This window comes from Monodon monoceros, unplaced genomic scaffold (assembly GCF_005190385.1).
Source record: "Monodon monoceros isolate NGI ecotype Baffin Bay Population unplaced genomic scaffold, NGI_Narwhal_1 Super_Scaffold_8, whole genome shotgun sequence".
NCBI lineage: Eukaryota > Metazoa > Chordata > Mammalia > Artiodactyla > Monodontidae > Monodon > Monodon monoceros.
In genome coordinates this window covers 28,651,699-28,666,645 of record NW_021703785.1, presented here as the reverse complement: position 1 = coordinate 28,666,645, position 14,947 = coordinate 28,651,699, and the positions used below count along the sequence as shown (strand labels likewise).

Here is a 14,947-nt window from a genome sequence, read left to right as displayed (position 1 = left end):
CAGTCATGAGGAAGCAGAAGTGATGAGGAAGATGAAAAGACAGAAACGATGCGTAAGCAGGTAAGAAGATACAATATATATATATATTATATATATACGTATGCTGTTTCTCTAGAAAACCCTGCCTAATACAGATCTATACTAGGTAACCCAAGAGAAGCCAACAGCTCTGTCTCACACAGAAAAGGAAAGACAGAATCAGGCTTCTGGGACCAGGGCCATTTAGATGCCCAGTTACCGAGGGCCTCAGCAGCCGGAATTTGTACTTCTCATTCTATGGCTTTGCCATCAATGTGGCTCTGCTACTCCTTCCCGTGTCTATCATTCTCCAGTAGCTAGAGACTGACTCTTCATATGCTGATCTGTTTACCTGTTCCCTGCCTTGTATCTTCTTACCTGCTTACGCATAGTTTCTGTCTTTTCATCTTCCTCATCACTTCTGCTTCCTCATGACTGGTTTGTCGTGATCCTCATGGTGCCAACGCTACTCCATCGCTTTTCTGTAAGCAGTCTTCTACTTTCAGCTCCCATGGCTGGCCTCTTCTCTATCATTACGACTCACAGATCACATTCCTGACAGAGAGAACTGAGTCAGCACAGCTCATCTTTTGGAGCCAGCTGATGGTATAGGGCTCTGGATAGCCTGGGAATCAGCTGCCTTTGGAGCAGGTACCCATCTCTGGAACAATGAACTACAACCGGGGACCAGAGTCATGGGATACCTAGCATGGCCACCTGAGACTGTTTCTTCCCATAAAAAAAATTTCCCTCGGAAGACCCTTAAAGAAAAATAGAACTACCACATGATCCAGCAATTTCACTTCTGGGAACATACCCAGAGAAAATGAACACACTAACTTGAGAAGATATCTGCACCCCCATGTTCACAGCAACATAATTCACTATAGCCAAAGCCTGGAAACAAAGTGTCCATCAATGGATGGATGGATAAAGAAGTAATAAATGGAATATTATTCTGCTACAAAAACAAGGAAATCCTGTCATTTGCCACAACATGGACGGACCTGGTGGGCATTATGCTGAATGAGGGAAGTCAGACAGAGAAAGACACGTGCCATATGATCTCACTTACCTGGGGGATCGAAAAGAAAAAAGGTCACATTCACAGAAAAAGAGATCAGACGCTTGTGTTTACCAGAGGCAGAGGGCGGGGGAGGGGAAATTGGAGGACGGGTGGAAGAAACGTACAAGCTTCCACTTACAAAACAGGGAAGTACTAGAGATGTAATGTACAATAGGAAGACTGTAGTTAACACTGCTGTATGATATACAGGAAAACTGTTACGAGAGTAAATCCAGAGAGTCCTCATCGCTAGGAAAATATTTTTTCCTTTCTTTTCTTTTCATTGTATCTATATGAGAAGACGGATATTAACTCAACCGATTGTGATAATCATTTTATAATATATGTAAATCAAAGCATGTTGCTGTATGCCTTAAACGTATACAGTGATGTATTTCAATTAGTTCTCAGTAAAACTGGGTGGCGGGGAAGAACGTGTAACTTCAGGAACGGCAAAGACGTAACACACTGAATCATTATGAGGCATCTGGATGGGCTGAAGTATTAGGTGTAGGATGGCTGTCCTGAGAGATATGTCACATAGGCTTTCTCTTCTGTAGACAATTTGGCTTTTAAATCATTAGGACTCGATGCTCCCTGGTAGTCTAGTGGTTAGGATTTGGTGTTCTCATTAGGACTCTACTGCTTTGGAAAACAGTTTGTCTATTCCTTGAAATGTTAAACATAGTGTCACCATAGAAGCCCATAATCCACTCCTAGATATACACCCAAGGGAATTAAAACAGCTTTCCATATCAAACCTGTACATGAATGTTCAAAGCAACATTATTCGTAATAGCCAAAAAATCGAAAGAATCCAAATGTCCATCAGCTGATGAATGAAAAGCTACAATGTGGCATATCTACACAATGGAATATTATCCAGCAATAATAAGGAATGAAGTGCTGACACAGGCTATAATGCTGATGAACTCTTAAAACTTACGCTAAGTGAAAGAAGTCACTCACAAAAGACCACATACTGTATGATTCCACGTATGTGAAACCTCCAAAATAGGTAGAACTGTCATGACAGAAAATAGATTACTGGTTCCTACTACTGGGAGTGATATGATGAGGAGAAATGGGAATTAACTACTTATGGGTACAAGGTTTCTTTTGTGGATGATGAAAATGTTCTAAAATTGATTGTGGTAATGGTTGCCCAACTGTGAATAAACAAAATCCATTGAATTTTACAATATAAATTGGCGAATTGCATAGCATGCAAATTACATCTTAATAAAGTTGTTTAAAAAAGTGTTAAGGAGCTGTGAGTACATGATGACATGTCTACAAAACAGGAAAATGGCATCGGCAGAAAAGGGACCAGCCATGGGATCATGACGAGGGTGGGCGCTCTCTCTGCCCAGCCCTGTGGAGGGAGCATTTGCACCGTCAACGGCTGCAGCGCAGACCGCTTCTGACCTGTACTCAGTCACTACCAGGGACAAAGAAGCCTTGGAAGTTGCATTGGTTACAAAATTGAGTCAGAGGTGATGACATTATTCATAGTGTTGTTACGAATAGTATAAGCAGTACTCACAGTATTCATAGTACTATCGTGAGCCCTATTCTTTTATTCCTGCATTAGACTGGGGAGCCTTCAGAAATATTTATAATCTTTGAGGGAGAAGGGGTTTGACCAGGAATAGCCCAAATTCCAGTGCAATATTCAGCTACACCACAGACTAGCTGCCCGCTCTTGATTTCAACTCCTTGATATTGTGGGAAATTGCAGTGAGACTTTGAAATGATCTCAGATCAATGTGGGCCCTTAAAGATCACTCCAAGCTTGGGAAGTATTGCTGAACTGAACTGCAACAAGGGCATCACTGAATAGACAGAGCGTAGAGCCACTGGGCTGGTATGAAGCTGTACTGCTCAATACAGTAGCTGCTCGCTCTAAGTGGCTATTTACATTTAAATGAACTTAAATTTTAAATTTAGTTTTCAGTCATATTAGCCACATTTCAAATACTCAATAGCCACATATAGAAAATGGCTATTAGGGCTTCCCTGGTGGCGCAGTGGTTGAGAGTCCGCCTGCCGATGCAGGGGACACGGGTTCGTGCCCCGGTCCGGGAATATCCCACATGCCGCAGAGCGGCTGGGCCCGTGAGCCATGGCCGCTGAGCCTGCGCGTCCGGAGCCTGTGCTCCGCAATGGGAGAGGCCACAACAGTGAGGCCCGTGTACCGCAAAAAAAAGAAAGAAAAAAAGAAAATGGCTATTATATTGGACAGCCCAGATATAGAACATTTCCATCATCACAGAAAGGTCTGTTACACAATGCCATTTGACATGCTCACTTGACGTTCAGGATGAAAGGAATGAACACAGTCTTACTAGAGATTTCCTTACAGAAAAATGACCTTAAGATTTCCAGGAAGATACCTGTGAAGAGAGTTCCAAGAAAAAGAATGTTTGAGTCCCTTGCCTCTGATACTGAATTTTTAAAGTTCGACCCATTTCCTGGAAAGTAAAGTGAATACACTGTGAAATACGGCCAAACCCCAGAGCATGAAATCACCTTTGCAGTGCCAAATGCAGCCCCATTATATCATGAGAAATGTATGCCCAGATATTGGAGCACAAGTTGGGTGTGTAATTCAGCAAAGCCTTTATGGAAGCCACAAAAATCAGAAAATTGGGGATTTTCAAGAGAAATCCTATACGAGTCTCTGAGAAAGAGTCCTGAAAGCTGACCAAAACAAACAGCTATGATGAACAATGGCAAGTTTGAGGAAGGAAAACCATGGAGCTCAATAGAGTTTCATGAACCCTTCTCTCCAGGGCAGCCATTCTTGCACATGGTTCCTACCCAGCTGTCGGGAGTGCTGAGAAGCTTAATCATTCAAGCAGAACAAAGAAAAAAGGCTAGAAATATTACAGGAGACAGCATAAAGAAGAGGACTTAATGAGTAACTGGAAGTTGGAGAGTGTCTGGGCCTACAGTGTTAACACTGACAAGTACAACAAGAACAGTTACCCTAGGGCTGCCTCCACCAGGTTGGGAGACAACAGGAGATGGGGCTCCACAGTTCCTCACATATTTTTTGTTGTTTATTCAACATTACTATGAATCATCTCCTTTTACTTTTTAACCCTCTCATAATGGGAAAACAATTAACATCACTATAGCCTCTTGGAATATTTATTATAACCTTTTCATTGTAATATTTATCGGTCAAGTTCTTTTAACCAGTTGGGTTGGAAACTGGGTTGCCAGTGGTAGAGCCTATAATTAGTGTGTTCATACATCCTGTTGCTTCGATGGCTCTGGTTTATGTTGTTGTTCAGAAGTAATTATTAACAGAGTCCCCTTTCACTCACGGAAGTCCTAGTTTGGACAATAAATATATGGTTCCTTACCCATAATGCTATTCTCTAAATGTGTTCCAACATGCCAAAGGCAAAATGTGTTGTTTTTCAGTGGCTGGTGGTTTTAGTGCCACTTTCCATTTCAGCAAATGTCACCTTGGGTGGAACACATTACTTCACCAAGTTGGTATTGCTGACCATTTTCAAAACTATTTCATTCTGATGCCTTTTTTAACCTCCCTGTACTTCTCAAATTCAATTTTAGTGTCAATTTTGTTTAGCACAGTCTTCTTCCTGTCCTTCACTCTTCAAGAAATTTTTCCTTTGGCTTTCTAGTTTCTTAACTCTGTTGTCTATTTTTCTACATTTACTGTAATGTGTGCCTTCTATTTGTGGTTTCCTTTCTTCCCACATTCAATCTGTCTGTCATGTTTTAAATGACTATCTTTTTAATAAATGATAGCATTTCACAAACATCCACTGGTAGAAGGTGCAATACCTGATAACTAAACTTTTTATTCTACCTCAACTATATGATATGGAACTTTAGTCTGAGAGGTTAAAATTTCTAGTTCCTTTAAAACTGTCTGAAAAGCTGTAGTCTGCTGGTAAATGTTTACCAACCAGTTTGGCGGGGGCGGGGAGGGGAGCATGTGGAATGTCCTGATTTGTAGCATTGCTGATTTCTATGGTGTAAACACCCACACCACAGACAACTTCAAGCTACCAACATGACCTCAACCAATCTGTGAAAATTTAATAATTGTTCCAGATGAGCCAATATGAGCCAGCTCCAGAAGACCACAGCAAAACCCTTTGTAGAGATACAGAAATTAAAGTTCCGGGGGGGTCGGGTGGTGGGGAATCACATAAAAAAAAAATCATTCTAATTATTTGAATTTTGTGTTATCATTAAAGGAGAAAAACATACACTGAAAAAACAGATTGAAATCAGCTTATATATGAAAAAATAACACTTAAGTTTCCATTTGGTAACTAAAAATTCAGTAGGAGCTATTTCTGGGACATAAAAGTGCCAGGTAAACTAACTTGATTCTATCCTCCCAAAGATTATTCTCAAACCCCCAGAACATTATTATAGAGTTAGAACTCCAGGTTACATGACTGCCACACTATAGCAAATCCATGGGTCAGAAAACTTCTACAAGCTGGAACTGAGCCTCAGGGCAGAAAGTGAAAAAGTCAGATACTATTAGAGCTAAGGTCACTTGACTAGCTATGGAAAATCCTTTGGCATTCAGCAAGGTTCTAAGATTGTCTTTCCTCTGTTCTGAGAGATTCCAGAAGGCCTAAAGGTTACATTTGGTATCAGCGCTTTTTTACAGATCTAAGCATTATTTTTATTCAAAGCCAATGTATAGCTTTGTTTAGTCTTGATGGCATAATACATAATAGAAACTAAAATAGGTTAGAGGTGGGGAAAGCCCTTTGAGGAATAAGTAGTCTAAGCACCACTCACATCAATTCAAATGCTTTCATCAGATGTAAGAGAATATGCACAGAATGCACTAGCTAGAGACACCCAGTGAAGGTGTCTAGAGAACATTCTGTAGCCAACACAATGTTACCTCTGAACTTGAAATATTTGGCCTGAAGGAAAAACATAAAGGCTGAAGATTTACTGACCCCAAATTTATTAAGATAAATGTCTTTGAACACATCAGCCATAAATCATTTTAGATTCTTTTAAAACTCATATGCTAAACTTTATAGAGAGCAGATTAAAAATAAAATAGGTTCTGTTTAGACTTGTAAATGATGCATCATTTCTAGAAAGGCTCATATTTTTTGTTAGACATTGTGCTAAAACCTCTCCACAAATTATTTTATTTAACCTATTATAAACCCCAGGAAGTAGATACTATGATCCTCATTTTACGATTAGGAAACTAAGACTTGGGTCAGTCACTTACCCAAAGTCACATACCTAGAAAATGGCAGAATCTGAGTTAAAACTCAAGCATGACCCAGAGCACCTACATTTAACCAAATTGCTGCCCTGACAAAAGCCTTAAAATTATCTTACACCTTTTGAATCGCTCATCCCACTGTTACAAACCTATCCCAAGATAATAAGTCATAGGCAGGCACAATGTAGCAAACAAAAGGTGGAAACAATGTAAATGTTCATTAACTGAAGAATGTTAAATGACCTATTCAAACAATAGAATATTTTTCAGTCAAAAAATTATATTCATCAAGAGCATTTCATGAGATGAGAAACTCGTCATATAATATTAAGGAAAAAAACAAGTTATAAAGCAAGATAGTATTTCACTATACAAAATAAATACAAATGTGGATGGAGAGCTAAAAGGAAAACAGCAACATATCTCTGATGATCTCTGTGGATTAGGGTTATATATTTTTTTACTTTTCCTTCAGCATCTTTTTATTTTTTTATGATGAATACATAGCATTTTTACCATGAGAAAAGAGTCATTTCTAAATTCAACAAAAGCATATACATAGTTCTTATTGTCACATCCGACAAAGGACATGTTGGCACTAAGGAGGGTCAAAGAAAAGTAACTAGAATGGTCAGAGGAATGGATAATAAACTAACATTATCAGATCTGGGAATTATTCAAAAACTCCTGAAATGCGTAGGTGGGGAATGGCACAGCCAACACAGTCCTGGCTGGGGAGCATAATGAATAGGATTCCCAGCCAGGAACAGGACAGAGACCCAGGCCAGCTCCATTGTCTCTCACCTACCTCATAACCAAGACCCTTGGACAATTTGCCTTCCCTCCCTACCTCTACCCTCTCATCCCCCACTTACTTTTTAACTCACCATAACCGGGTCTCTTCCACCTAATTTCCTCTGCCAACTCCACAGCGATTGCTCTCACCACCATCATCAATGTTCTCTTTGTTGTGAAATCCAATAGTCCCATTCAATCCTTGTCTTATATGAATGACCTCTCAGTCACAAATGACCCAACTGACTCCTTCCTTGAACATCTCTTTCCTTGAATCCTGTGACAGATACCCTGCTGGTTGTCTCCTCAGTAGACATTACCCCAGTTTCCATGAACACACCCCTACTTCTTTGCTAGCACATTGCCAGCTGTGTTCAGGTGTGGGCAGCAGTATGCTCAGAGGAAGTAATCCCCTATCCTAGCCCCAAGAGATGAACCGTGTTAGCCTAGACCAATCAAGGGAATCTCATTCCCCTTTGCTGTAATTGGTTTAGGAGTTGGTCCTGGCCAATGGAACCTGAGGATGTGTTCCTCCTGATGTATAATTCTTGTCTTTAAATTCAGTTTTTGCCAATTGGCCCTGTGACAGCCTTCTTTGTGACCATGAGGGGAAAACCAGGAGAATCACCAGAAGCCAATGTAAAGCTTGGACACTGAAGAAATACTGAATTAAGCAACCCTGGAACTACCTACCTCCAGACTATTATGTGAGATAATAAGCCCCTATTGTTTAAGCCACTCTTAGCTAGATGTTCAGTCCCTTGCAGGCAAAGGATCCTAGTTGTTATTGATATACTTCTTTCCTGGCCTCCCTTCTACATTCTGCCTACTCTACAGGCCTTCTCCTCAACTCTACCACCTCCTGCAGGTTAATGTTCTGGAAAGCCTCACCTCTGGCCTACTTCTCTTCTTATTCCATTTACTTTCTCTTCGAGCTTTCTCTCCTCTGCTTGGATGATTTCACCTACATGTATTTATTTGCAGTTTACATAAATATTATTGAAGGACTAGTATGAGCCAGATCCTGTTCCATTTTCTATGATCTGGGAACTTGCTGATGAATAAGACCACTGGGGTCCCTGGACAAGGTGGGGGGGTAAAGGAGGAGGGGAAGGGAGAGGAGAAGTTGAGGTTGATGATCTTTTCATGAGACCTACTGTACAACATTGTATCTATCATTAACAATTCAATATTGTACACTTAAAAATTTGTGAAGAGGATAGATCTCATGCTAAGTGTTCTTACCACAAAAAAGGAGGGTGGCAGCAGAAGGAAACTTTTAGAGGTAATGGATATTTTATTGCCTTAATTGTGGTGATGTTTTCACAGGTATATGCATATCTCCAAAATCAGCAAATTGTATACATTAAATATGTCCAGTTATTTTTGTATATCAATTATATCCCAATAAAGCTGTTTAAAAAATTTTAAAAATACAAAAAAAATGGTCTTTTTGTGAAGATGTTCAAGTCTTTTGCCTCTTTTTCTACAGGACTGTCTTTTTTATATTGATTCTAAGCAGTTTTTATTCTAAACATTACTCCTCTTTTTCTATTCTCTAAGTTTGTGTAGTATTGTATAGTTGTTTCTTGAAGATTTTGTAAAACTTCTGGTAAAGTTATCTGGACCTTAAATGCTCTCTGTAGGATGGCTTTTTATTTCTTCTTGAGTCAGTTTTTGGAAGTTCTATTTTTCTAGAAATTTATTTATATTTTCAAATGCATTAGCATAAAGTTTTCTGAAATATAAATTTAGGGCTAAAAATTCTCCTCTGTGTACAGTTTTGGTTGCACCCCATCAGTTTTTATACATAGTATCTTTTTTTAGGTGTGATTCTAAATATTTTCTAATTTCTATTATGATTTATTCTTTGACCCATGGGTTATTTAGAACCTTGTTTCTTAATTTTAACATATATTTATTTTTTTCTACTTATCTTTTTTTTTAGTGACTTTTAACCTAACTGCATTTGTGGTCAGAAAACATGTTGTGTATGATTTTACTATTTTAAATTTGTTTAGACTTCCATTATGGCACAGGATACATCAATTTTTATAAATGATCCATCTGTTCTTAAAAAGAAATGTATTCTTCACTTCCTGGATGTAATATATGTGACCGTTAGATCAAACTTGTTAATATGCTGCTCGCAATTTTCTCTCTCCTTACTGATTCTGTTGTTAACTAGTCCTGTTACTTAGTTACCTAGTTCTGTTGTTAACTACTTCTGTTACATCTGCCACTATGATTGTAAAGTTATTTCTCTTCACAATTCTGTTGATTTTGCTTTATACATTTGAAACTGTATTGTTTGGAGCATACAACTTTAATACTGCTATATCATTCAAAGTCACTGAGCATGTTATCTTTATCTCTAGTGATGCTTTTTTGCCTTAAAAGTCTATTTTTTAATAAATTAATACAGCTAGCTTTAACTTCCAAAATAAGATTCACTTCTCATAAGAAAAAAGAAACAGAACTAGCATTTCTGGAATTATGGCTTGTGGTTTTGAATATCATTGGTTTGCCATGGTAAACACTGTTCTTTCTCTGACAACCAGTTCTTGTTTTTACCGAGCTCAGGGGCTCTGTTAGAAAAACACATATGGGTGGGTGGATGCCAGGGCAGGAAGAGGGAAGATGTGGGCAAGACAGGTAGACGTGGGTAAGCAATGCTAAGTGTAGAGTGGGTGTCACAAATCCAAATGTCTACAAGGGCCAAACAGCTAATTTAGGCAATTACACAAGGCAGGGGAGAGCCGTCTGATCTGGGGATCACTTGCCCTTCCAAAGGCAGCTATTTGTCATCCATTGATCCTTACCCTGTTCAGATGTTGCCAGACCTTTCTAGCAGAAACCTGAATCTAAATCTATTGAATTTGAAAGTTTTGCAGCTAATTCATTTTTTAAATTTTATGCAAGTCAAATAAGTCATGTCTGTTATCTACATCTGCAAATCCTTGCTTCCACTGGCAAATCCTGGAAGAGACTGCACTTAGGAGGAAGAGAACAAGTAGAGAAGGCCTTTCCCAGTCCTGCTTATCCTCCCAAATGGGCTAACCCACTCCTCTTTACACAGAGAAATTCCTCCTGGGAAATGCAAACTTAATTCATGTTCTAGGTCTTCAGAAATGTGTTTTTGAGATCTTTGGCCTCATTGACTGTCACAAGCAGCATGATATGCTGGTCATCCCTAGAGACAGAATCGGAAAATAGTGAGAAGCAAAAGTGGGGCTCACACATGAAGGGATACCAAAAAGTTGCTACCAAAACAAAATTCAAAACTTTGTCCAGGGCCCCTGTTAGCAGCCCTATGCCAATGTCCACATTTGAACTAGTCCAGTCTGAGAAATACGGAAAAAAGAAGGAAGGAAAAGACAAGACGTCCCCTCAAAAATATATAATATATATATATATACACACACACATATATACACATATACATATACAGGTATGTGCAGGCGTATGCACATCCAAAGTCCTTTATTCTTCCACTCATTTGTTATTTCAAAATAATAAAATAAATTATTTCAAAATAATAAAATATCTCCAGGGAACCAGTGGAATTTAGACCACCACCCAGAGGAGGTGCTTCAATGACTGGCTGAATAAGGTGCTCTTTACAAAAAATAAAAAGAGAGAAAGAGAGAAAGAAAAGGACTGAGTCCCTACTACTTACAAATCACGTTTAGATGTTTTTACATACATTATTTTATGTAATACTTGAAACAAAACTGTGCAGTACTTCCGTTTTATAGTGAGAAAACTGAAGCACAAAAGAGATAACTTACCAAGGTCACAGAGTTAATAAATGTTAGGATTCAAAACCAGGATTCAAAACCAGGTCTCCTGTGTGGAAATCCTGTTTTCTACTCTATCACACCTTCTTTAGCTGACAATCAGGCGAGAATCTCAGCTCCAGCAGCCTGATTCCTAGATCAGCAAGACTTCTGATAAAGTGTGGGAGCTGGGAGGTGCCAGTGTTGAGGACTCAAAACTGTGAAATCAGACTTGAGTAGCGGGACTCAGTGTGTAGCAAAGGCAGGACCATTGGATGGTTGCAAGGAAACACTTAAGTCTGAGTTTTAAAACACTTTTATTTCTCACCCTCCCCAAACCGAATCCCCCTTCCCTTCCCTTCCCTCCACACAAACTTATCCAAACATAAAAGACATTTTACTCCAGATTCAAAAAACTACTTTTCTATTTTTTTGATCCCCTTACACAACTCAACTAATCACTTAGTGATCAACTAATCACTTAGCAAATTTCAACTTTAGATGATACCATTTCACTACCCACCTTCTTATATTTTTAGTATATTAAGATAGGTAAGTCAATGTGTATTGCCTCAGATAAAGAAAACATACTCCTTATATAGATGAGAACATTCTGAATAACAAAAACATTCTATCTACTTTCACCATAGTTTCACTTAACAAAATTGTTAGTTGTGCAAAAAAAAAACTCAGTGTTTTCTTTCAGATAAAAAATAGATAAATAATAAGCAATAGAAAGTGGACAATTAAATTAATTATTCTTTTGATATGCACAATGTAAAGTTTCCTAAGGAATTGTGATAAAAGAGATTTCACTGGAAATGAAAATTCTTAATTCATTTGCCATCTCTCTGGTCAATCCTCAGATTGACACTTACAGAGCAAAGCCTGTCATAATTCTTCAGCTTTTAACTTATCAAAGGTTTATTTTACAAATAAAAATTACACATGCGTAACCCACCTCCCAACTTAGTGAAATTTAACTTATTCTTGGTCTTTGTTAGATCCATTCCAAAGTGAACAGTTTCTCCCCTCTCAATCTGATCTCAGGCCCACCTGGCTCACAAATGCTTTGAATGTGAAAATTCATGAGAGCTTTGATAAAACATTTAAAAGAAAAACAATGTCTTATTTACATCAATCAGTATCTACTGAGGCGCCCTGGACTGAATTACGGAAGGGAGGGAGAGCATCTGAAAAGTGTAAACTCCTAGATTTTGTCCATAAACAAAATTAATCTTTAAGTAAAGATTTCCTCTACCATTGACTCAAATCTATCTTTGAAGAGTTCGGTGCGGGGTGGGGGAACCTTCAATATGGCAGAGGAGTAAGACGTGGAGATCACCTTCCTCCCCACAACTACATCAAAAATACATCTACATGTGGAGCAACTCTTACAGAACACCTACTGAATGCTGGCAGAAGACCTCAGACCTCCCCAAAGGCAAGAAACTCCCCATATACCTGGGTAGGGCAGAAGAAAAAAGAAAACACAGAGACAAAAGAATAGGGATGCGACTTGCCCCTCTGGGAGGGAGCTGTGAAGGAGGAAAACTTTCCATATACTAGGAAGCCCCTTCACTGATGGAGAAGGGGGAAGGGGTGGGTAGGCTTCAGAGCCACAGAGGAGAGCGCAGCAAAGGGGTGCACAGGGCAAAGTGGAGAGATTCCCACATGGAGGATCGGTGCCGACCAGCACTCACCAGCCTGAGAAGCTCGTCTGCTCACCCGCCTGGTGGGTGGGGGCTGGGAGCTGAGGCTCAGGCTTCGGAGATTGGATCCCAGGGAGAAGACTGGGTCTGGCTGCATGAACACAGCCTGAAGGGGGCTAGTGCGCCACAGCTAGCCAGGAGGGAGTCCGGGAAAAAGTCTGGAACTGCCTGAGAGGCAAGAGACCATTGTTTCAGGGTGCGCGAGGAGAGGGGATTCAGAGCACCGCCTAAACGAGCTCCAGAGACGGGTGCGAGCCACGGCTATCAGTGCAGACACCACAGATGAGCATGAGACGCTAAGGCGGCTGCTGCAGCCACCAAGAAGCCTGTGTGCAAGCACAGATCACTATCCACACCTCCCCTCCCGGTAGCCTGTGCAGACTGCCAATGCCAGGGTCCCGGGATCCAGGGACAACTTACCCAGGAGAACACAGGGCGCACCTCAGGCTGTTGCAATGTCACGCCAGCCTCTGCAGCCACAGGTTCGCCCTGCATTCCATACCCCTCCCTCACCAAGGCCTGAGTGAGCCAGAGTCCCCTAATCAGCTGCTACTTTACTCCCATCCTGTCTGGGCAGGAACAGACGCCCTCAGGTGACCTATACGCAGAGGCAGAGCCAAACCCAAAGGTAAACCCCAGTACATGTGGGAACAAGGAAGAGAAAGGGAAATCTCTCCCAGCAGCCTCAGGAGCAGCAGATTAAATCTCCACAATCAACTTGATGTATCCTGCAACTGTGCAATACCTGAATAGACAGCAAGTCGTCCCAAAATTGAGGTGGTGGACTTTGGGAGCAACTGTAGACTTGGGGTTTGCTTTCTGCATCTAATTTGTTTCTGGCTTTATATTAGTTTAGTATTTAGAGCTTATAATCCTTGATAGATTTGTTTACTGATTTGGCTTCTATCCTCTTTATATATATATATTTTTTCCCTTTTTCTCTTTTTGTGAGTGTGTATGTGTATGTTTCTTCATGTGATTTTGTCTGTATAGCTTTGCTTTTACTACTTGTCCTATGGTTCTGCCTGTCCATTTTTGTTGTTGTTGTATTTTTCAGTATAGTTTTTAGTGCTTGTTACCATTGGTGGATTTGTTTTTCAGTTTGGTTGCTCTCTTCTTTCTTTCTTTTTTTAATTAATTTTTATTTTTAATAATTTTTTAAATTCTTTATTTTAATAACTTTATTTTATTTTGATTTCTTTCTCTTTTTTTTTTCCCTTTTCTTCTGAGCTGTGTGGCTGACAGGGTCTTGGTGCTCCAGCCTGGTGTCAGGCCTGAGCCTCTGCAGTGGGAGAGCTGAGTTCAGGACATTGGTCCACCAGAGACCTCCCAGCCCCACATAATATCAAACGGCAAAAGGTCTCCAAGACATCTCCATCTCAACGCTAAGACCCAGGTCCACTCAATGACCAGCAAGCTACAGTGCTGGACACCCTATGCCAAACAACTAGCAAGACAGGACAACAGCCCCACCCTATAGCAGAAAGGCTGCCTAAAATCATAATAAGTTCAGACACCCCAAAACACACCACAAGATGTGGTCCTGATGACTAGAAAGACAAGATCCAGCTTCATCCAACAGAACACAGACACCAGTACCCTCCACCAGGAAGCCTACACAACTCACTGAACAAACCTTACCCACTGGGGTAGACACCAAAAACAATAGGAACTATGAATCTGTAGTCTGCGAAAAGGAGACCCCCAAAACAGTAAGTTAAGCAAAATGAGAAGACAGAGAAATACAGAGCAGACGAAAGAGCAAGGTAAAAACCCACCAGACCAAACAAATGAAGAGGAAACAGGCAGTCTACCTAAAAAAGAATTCAGAGTAATGATAGTAGATATGATCAAAAATCTTGGAAATAGAATGGAGAAAATACAAGAAACGTTTAACAAGGACCTAGAAGAAATAAAGAGCAAACAAACAATGATAAACAACATACCAAAAGAAATTAAAAGTTCTCTAGAAGTAATCAATAGCAGAATAACTGAGGCAGAAAAACAGATAAGTGACCTGGAAGATAAAATAGTGGAAATAACTACTGCAGAGCAGAATAAAGAAAAAAGAATGAAAAGAATTGAGGACAAACACCTCTGGGACAACAGTCAACACACCAACATTTGAATTATAGGGGTCCCAGAAGACGAAGAGAAAACAAAAGGGACTGAGAAAATATTTAAAGAGATTATAGTTGAAAACTTCCCTAACATGGGAAAGGAAACAATCAATCAAGTCCAGGAAGCACAGAGAGTCCCATACAGGATAAATCCAAGGAGAAACACACCAAGACACATATTAATCAAACTATTAAGAATTAAA

General features: G+C 39.8%; 1 long non-coding RNA gene across 1 annotated transcript in view; it reads right to left on the bottom strand.

Moving 5' to 3' along the window:
- Nucleotides 1-13,118, bottom strand: part of LOC114888148 — a 286,180-nt gene extending 273,062 nt beyond the window's left edge. Inside the window, exons 1-2 of the long non-coding RNA XR_003791718.1 lie at nucleotides 13,045-13,118; nucleotides 397-573 (exon numbers count right to left, since the gene is read on the bottom strand). This is a non-coding gene — a long non-coding RNA (uncharacterized LOC114888148). The remainder of the gene's footprint in view (nucleotides 1-396; nucleotides 574-13,044) is intronic.
- Nucleotides 13,119-14,947: the final 1,829 nt, after the last annotated feature.